The 7,796-nt window shown below is 39.5% G+C and overlaps 1 protein-coding gene across 1 annotated transcript in view; it reads left to right on the top strand.

Moving 5' to 3' along the window:
- LOC106465318 (probable phosphorylase b kinase regulatory subunit beta) overlaps positions 1 to 7,796 on the top strand; it is a gene marked incomplete at its 3' end in the record, with an annotated part of 111,811 nt that overhangs the window by 80,726 nt on the left and 23,289 nt on the right. The gene's annotated exons all lie outside the window — the stretch shown is intronic.

The raw sequence follows: 7,796 nt of genomic DNA, 5'->3' as shown, positions 1-7,796 counted from the left end.
TTTGTTTCTTAACTTATTACTACACACTACTACCTAACGAAAATAAATTAGTTATCTAAGTAAGGTTCGTCTACTACTATATAATATAGAAGAAGAAAGAAAGTAAGTATATATATATATATATATATATATATATATATATATATATAGTATTGACTTGTATTCTTAGCTTAGATTGGTGCATTAGTTGTAAGTAGAATAATTATGAGATTTAAATTCACTAACAAGTATGCTTTAGGTTAAGGACAAATACCAAATATAATGAAATAAAAGTTAAATATAGTTGAATATATGTTTTAAAAGTTAACAAAAGAAAAAAGCATTTTCAGCTATTAGTATTTCACAAAACTTTTTTAGTTATTATTTTGTGAATATTGGTAAAAAATTATGTGTAATTATGTACCTTGTTCTTAAAAGGGAAAATAAAGCAAGAGAAAGCTATAGTGGAAAATAACCATGATTCAATCAGAAACTTCATTTAAAATAAGTTCTAGAAGCTATTGTGGAAAATGGTCATAATTCAGTTAAAAGATTCATTTTTAGTGGTCGTTGTGGAAAATGATCATAATTCAGTCAGAAGTGTCATTTAAGCGGGATTTTTTACAGTCATGAAAGTCATGGAATTTGAAAATGACTATTTCCAGGCCTGAAAATATCTTGGAAAATGAAAAACGATATATATGTTTTGAAAAGTCATGAAAAAAATTGCAAGTTTAATATACTTTGAACAGCACTGTATATTTTTCCTTTACTACCATTCTGTTTTTTATCTGTTTCTGGTTCCTAAGCTGCTTCTGCAATTTTTATTTTGAAACAAACATGGCTACAAAGGCACATAGGTCATTACTCATACGCTTTGTAAAGAGCAACAGATAAGTGGCAATGCACTTAATTGTTAGCAGTTTTATAGTTTAACAATTAGTTTAAAATGTTATGGAAGTGTACATTTAACTATCTATGGTTAATGGTTTATAAATACTGTGAATGACTAGAAAAGTTTTGGACAAGACTCAAGTTAACTGTAAACCATGTGTAAGAAGTGGCATTGATAAGACATACTAAGTGGAGAAAACACGGTAAACTGGGTACATTCAGATGCAGCTGAGAAAGAAATTCATGATTTTTTTGCATTATCTTCCAAATTTAAATCTAGTTGGACAGCACTGATAGTTAGAGATAGAAGACTTTGTCTTTGTTATGGCAAATAATGACATTTTTGACAGCACTTGGCTCTCAAAGTCATTGATTCTCACTATTCTTATAATCCTGTGAAAATATTAGCAACCTTTATGAGCTGTTGTTCCCAGATAATGATATTGTCAGAAAGTTTTCATGCTGTGAGAGAAAGTGTACTTGCTTGTTTACTTTTGGCCTTGTGCCACATTTTCACTGACAGCTGTTCCTCGATCTTCAACTTTGCCCATCGAAACATTGGCCTCGCTTGCTCCAGTCTTTTATACCCCATTTAAATGCCCTTGGCAATGCTTGTGTCATGATATTCTCCACCTACATCAATGCACTCTTTATTCTGGTGCTATATATGATCACCTCACTTAGATAATGTAATCACTTTTTCTCGACAAAACGTTTGGTCACGATTTTCTCTGATGCGATGCTGTTCTTGGTTACGTTATTGATTGCAATTTTGGCATCACCTTGTGTATTTCCATATAATTATAGTTTCTTTACCAAAAACAAATTGACACTTGGTTTTCGAACATAAATTCCTGTGTTACTGTTGCCAGCACAGAGGCTAATCAGCCCTCCCTCTGTTATCTAGCATTTGATTTGTTGTGAGAAGAAGACATATATTCGATTCTGAGGCTGCTTTTCTTGATGATCCAAGACATTCTGAGGAGAATTTGAACTCGGTTTTTCTGGTGCCTTCCTTTACTAGGTTGGCTTCTCACAAGGCCAATTTGGATCAGCCACCTCTTGCTCCTTTTCTTCAATTAGTCACTCAGGTTTGTGGGGTTTTGGAGCTTTCCCCAGTTGCCTTTGAGTCTACTCCTTCCTTGATGGTGGAAAATTTGGGGGGTGACAGTTTAGTTTTCCTCCTTCATCTGATATTGCTGTTCATGCTGGGAGGTTTACCACTCAGTTACATGAGGGGATAGATATTCCTTGTCCCCCACGTTGGTCGGAACAGCCTGCCTTTGCTTATCATCGCCAGGAGGACATCTGTTTATATTCACAAAGGTTGGATTCCTTTTTGAACATGTGGGATTCCAGACTAGAGCCTGTGATCAGTTTGAACAGATCACAGTTTTCTCGCATTTGTCTGACCCTCACTACTGTCCTGAGATATTTATCGTCTTTCCAACATCAATTTGTAGACGAATTGGATCATTTGCTGACTTCCACAATGATCAGATTGTCAGCTTCTTCTCTCTTATTGGTTTCCTGGCTTGTGCATTATTGGGACTTATTGGGTAGAGATACCTTGTTGGAGTGTGTTCGTCTACTTGCTGATACACTCTGTTAGTTACAGGAGGCTTCTTTTATCCATCCATTGTTGTTTGCAGGTGTTCCAGAGGTGTTGGAATCAAGGATTGATGTTGCCCATTTACATTCTTCATTGTCATAGTTGGTCTATCGACTTTCTTAGGTTCCAGCTGGTAGTCTGGGCGTGTTTACTCATTCCGTGTCTCGACCTCCGACTTTAGTTCTTTGATCTATTGGTACTCACAATAGATTTTGTCCTTATCCTTGTGGCTCCTCCTCTTGGGTGGACTGGCCCCAAGAACATTGATGACTGTCCTATGGCGATAGGGTCTGTGGGTTACATCATTTTCCTTCACTACATATCCATGGGTCCTCCAGGTTCTGGCAATGGGGTTGATCATTCAGTTCATATCTCCACCTCCTTTATCCTCCCGATCTGTGGCATTTCTGCCTCCAACAGATTTGCAGAATGTGGCTCTTCGTTCTAGAGCTGTCAGGGACTCGTTGATCAAAGGGGTGGTAGAGAGAGTTGATTCCATTCTTCCGGGATTTTATTCCTGTCTCTATGTTGTTCTCTAAAAGATTTGAGATTGGCGTCCAATTATCTACCTTTCTCGTCTCAACCAATTCTTGGATCCTACTTGATTCACCATAGAGTCCTTTCTCAGCCTACAATGGTATTTTTCACCAGGTCTCTGGATGATGAAGTTCGATGTTGCCGACGCATACCTTCACATTCCCATAGCCAAGTCATCCCGACAATTTCTACATTTTGTGCACAGTGGTCTGGTTCTGCAGTTCAGGGCTCTGCTCTTTGACCTAGCATCTGCACCATATGTTTTCTGCAGAGCAGTACAAGCTTTTTCTTGTCACCTTCATCCTTTGTGCCTGTGCACACAACATTACATGGATGACTGGTTACTTTTAGCACCATCTTGTTCAGATGGCAGAACAGCACACCCAGATTCTCCCTTTGGAGGCCACCAAGGCTGGGTTTCTTATCAGAACAGAGAAATCCATTCTATTGCCAACTCCATCCATTGTCCATTTGGTGGTCTTTTTCAACATGTACTTGAGTCGGGCTCAGCTGACTCCCATCTGGCTCAGGCTATGGAGTTAGCAGTCAGACTATTACTCATGTCTCCTATTGCATGAATGGCTCTCTCTCTCTTTTGGGGATGTGGGCATCCCTCATATCTCTCATTCCTTTGGGATGGGCACACATGCAGTCCCTTCAATGGTCAGTGCACAACCAGTGGGACATGACCTCTGATCCAATAAATCATCCAATCTCCTTACTCAGGAGCAACATATCAGATCTTGAGTGGTAGTTGGATCGGAACCACACTACTGTCGTTGTTCCTCTTCTGCCCCTCGTCCCGAAGTTCATCTTTTTCACAGATGCCTCACTTCAGGGATGGGAGGCATATATCAATGGTCAGGAATTCCAGGGCCTATGAACGGAAGACGAATCTTCCTTCCACATCAACATTTTAGAACTCCTTGCTGTTCAACAGGCACTGGTTCATGGTCTGCCTCTTTTGAAATGGAAAATAGTCATGATTCATTTCAACAATACCACAGTGATGTCTTACATTTCTCGTCAAGGGGGTACACATTCTCAGGACCTTTGTTTTCAGGCTTTGGATGTTCTCTACTGGGCTCACTCCCATCTTATCAGCCTTCTAGTCTGCCATGTTCTGGGGGTGATGAATTTAATAGCAGATCATCTGTCTTGGCCCAACCGCATTCTGCCAACTGAATAGATGCTACATCAAAAGGTCTCCCTGTGGATTTGCTCGCGGTTCGAGTCTCCAATGATTGATGAATTTGCCACTTATTGGAACTCTGAACTACAAGCTTTTTGGTCCCCATTACCTCAACCTTGGGCTTTGGCTATAGATGCAATCAGTCAGGACTGGACAGGTTTGCACCTATATACCTTCCCTCGTGATTTGTCTGTTGCCTAGAGTTCTGGCTATGGTTCAATCCACTTCTTGTCGAGTGCTGTTGGTTGCCCTATATGGGCAAGCACAACCATGGTTTCTTCTTCTTCTGTATCTTCAAGAGGGTCCACCTCTACCACTTCCTCTTTGACCATTTCTGTTGCAGCAACCTTGATCCGGCATTCTACACCCGTACATTCAAACTTCATGCTTAGACGTTATGTGGTTCTTTGCACAACATCAGGGTTTAACTTCTAAAGTTGCTTTGTATTTGGCTCAATCTCTCCATAGACCCACAATGGCCATTTATCAACGTAAATGGCACACTTATTGCCAGTGTTATCTCAACTGGAAATCAATCCCATTTCACCCAACTGTTTCCACCATATCCCGTTTTTTGACTTAGCTTTTTGAAGAAGATCTTGCTTCATCTACTGTTGTTTATATAAGGTAGTCTTGTCAACTACTTTTCGGTAATTGAAACATCGGAAGTTTTTTGAGTCCCTTGTTCTATCTGGCCTACTTAAGTCTTTTCGCATTCTTCATCCCAAGAGTCCTTTTCTTTTGCCTAACTGGGATATTAAGGTAGGGTTGCATACTTTGTCTCATCAGTCATTTGAGCCTTTAGCATCATGTTCTGTGTATCACCCTTCTCTGTTTTTTTTTCTCTCTTCTCTTCAGTTGGTTTTCTTTTTCCAGGGTCCCTTATCTTTTTTTCACTGGATCCCACTCTGTGGCAAGTGCTGCCCAAATAGGTATGCTTTTGTCATTACTCTTCTGCACTAACAACCACTGTTATTACTCCCACTTGGAACAGGCTCTGTAGAAATGAGGTGTTCCATAAGGCCACCTAGGTGGTATTACTATTCTATGCTGGACTGCCACTCATGGACTATCATGAGCAAAGGATTCTGCCAAATCCCTGCTGATCGTCGGGTTGAATAAATAGGGGTTGGCTTGCTTTTAAAAATTTAGGGAACTTGGTTCACCTATTGCACTGTTTCCAGAGTGTCGTTCTTCAGGACTCCCCAATGCACATCACCCCCCACCACCCCCAGATTCTACTAGTGAAGCTAGGGAGTCTTTACCACACCCAGTTTCCAGTCACTGGGGTCATAAACTAATGTTTTCTTCCAGAGTGTTAGAGTGAATTCCTCCACTCTTGGAGAAGAGGGTGAAATTGGGGCCCTTCTACCTAGGCCCCTGGATGTTTTTCCCAGTGGTAAGTAGGAGATGCACCAGCTTAGGTGGGAGCCTATTCGTAATACCGGTTCAGATTTGATGCTCAGCTATCTGGTTGAGGTGTACCTGGCTCTTCTTTTTGAGCAATGTATGTTTACTTTATTGTTTATTTAAGGAAATCCACTATCTTCTCATAATTCCGAATGCAGAGTGGTCCCATCCTGGGTCCTTGGTTGAGCAAAACAGTTCCATGTTTTCCCCATAATTCCAGAGGCAAATGGGATGCTTCTTGCCCATCATTTGGGGAGTGAGGATACATGTTCATAATTCCAGAGTGAATAAGTTCTGTTTCATCGGTTGGATATGGCGTATGTGATCCCATCATTCTGAGCTTACGGTGTTGTCTTTTGAGCTTCTTCAGGTAGAAGAGAAAGTTTGTCCACTTCAGTGTTGCTTATTTTCTCTTCATGATTTCAGTGGTGTGGAACATATCACTCTATGGCTACAGGTTGGGATTCATTCTATAATCTTTTTATCTAACATTGCGGTCTAATTGCCCGAGCCACCAACATGGGATATAGGAACCACGACCCCTTAATTCCAACTCTGAGTAGTGGAACCTTGGCTATTCTACTATCCCCCCCCCTTCTGGAACTTAGTTCCAGGTGACGAGCATACCTGTTCTGGATGTAGTGAGGTTCCCCTGCTCCCCTGATCTCTGCAGATGCTTTCTGTATGGATAATGCCCTCACCAGTCCCTCCACCTTCTCAATGTGGGATTCCAGCTGTCAGTGTCAGTGGAGGCAAGTGTGTTTTGGAAGTTAACATTTTTTTAATTTGAAAATGTATTTCCAATAATACTTACCTCCGCTGACACTCTCCCACTCTTTCTTCCCACTAACAACCAGTGTTAGTGACTGAGATGGTGTAAGTCTTGAAAAAAGTGATTACATTATCTGAGTGAGATGTTCATATACAGTACCAGGATAGAGGACACCTTGACTTAGGTGGAGAATATCATAAGACAGATATTGCCAAGTGCATTTAAGTGGGATGTAAAAAAATGGAGCAAGCAAGACCAATGCTTAGATGGGCAAAATTTAAGGTCGAGGAATAGCTGTTGGATTCAGCGAAGGTAAGTATTATTGGAAGTACATTTTCAGTTTATGAAAATGTTAATTTTCTTTCTCACATTACACATCAAATCAGAAAACAGGAAGGCTGTGTATTGCATTCTGATTAAAGTTTGAATAAACATCTGCAGTCTAAACCATAAAATTTCCATGTTTGCATCTGGGACAGTGATGAAGTAAGAACGAGATATGTTGGTTTTCGACTTCTAGGCCATGCTTCAACAAATGACCTACTTGAAAAAATGCAGGACAGAGTGTGTGCTTTCGCAGTTGTCTATGGAATGTCATGTAGTTTAGATTGATATATCGTTAGGTAAACAAGTAGATCTTTTAAATTGTAGATGTAGTACAAACATGAACTGGAAAGTCTTTGCAACTATATAGGTGCAACTGAAGGAAGACTTAACTAATTCTTTGCTGAATGTGGACACTTGTGGATTGCACATAGTTCACAATGCAGTTGTTATTTGCTGTTCAAAGATACTCCTGCCAAATGAGAAGAGTTTACTAAAGTAACAGTCTTTGACCAATTCATGCTCAAGTTTTGCTAAATCCCACGACAAAATTGTGTGAAACAGTTCAAAATAAAAGCTGTGCTGACCCTGTATTTGCAGCTAAAACAAGCATCTTTCAATGCATTGCTAAACAGGTCACTCACCCCATTCTAGCACTGTACCAAACAAACAAGCCCATGCTACTGTTTTTGTGTGAGGACATGCACTGACTCATTAAAGGTAAGGATCTCTGCTTTTCAAAAATATCGTTTTTTGTTATATGTATTTAACTCTCAGTATGGGCTCGGTCAATTTTTACTGACCACATGACTTCTTTGTACTCGATTAAAGTCTTTATAGATTTAGTACTTCTAACTTTGAATATAGTATGTATATCTTCACAAAATTTGGCAGTACTTCAGTTCATATTATAAGTCTTTCATGTACAAAAAATCATATTTTTTAGTGAAGTATTTTTAATACAATATAATTGATTTGTCCATGAATATATTGAGTATTTGTTTTGAATAGTCAATGTGCAAAGTAATTTTCATGTTAAAATTAAAAATACATTTGTCATCTCAAAAATTTTCAAA

This window comes from Limulus polyphemus, unplaced genomic scaffold, assembly GCF_000517525.1.
Source record: "Limulus polyphemus unplaced genomic scaffold, Limulus_polyphemus-2.1.2 Scaffold1907, whole genome shotgun sequence".
Classification (NCBI taxonomy): Eukaryota; Metazoa; Arthropoda; class Merostomata; order Xiphosura; family Limulidae; genus Limulus; species Limulus polyphemus.
This window is presented reverse-complemented; position numbering and strand designations above follow the sequence as displayed.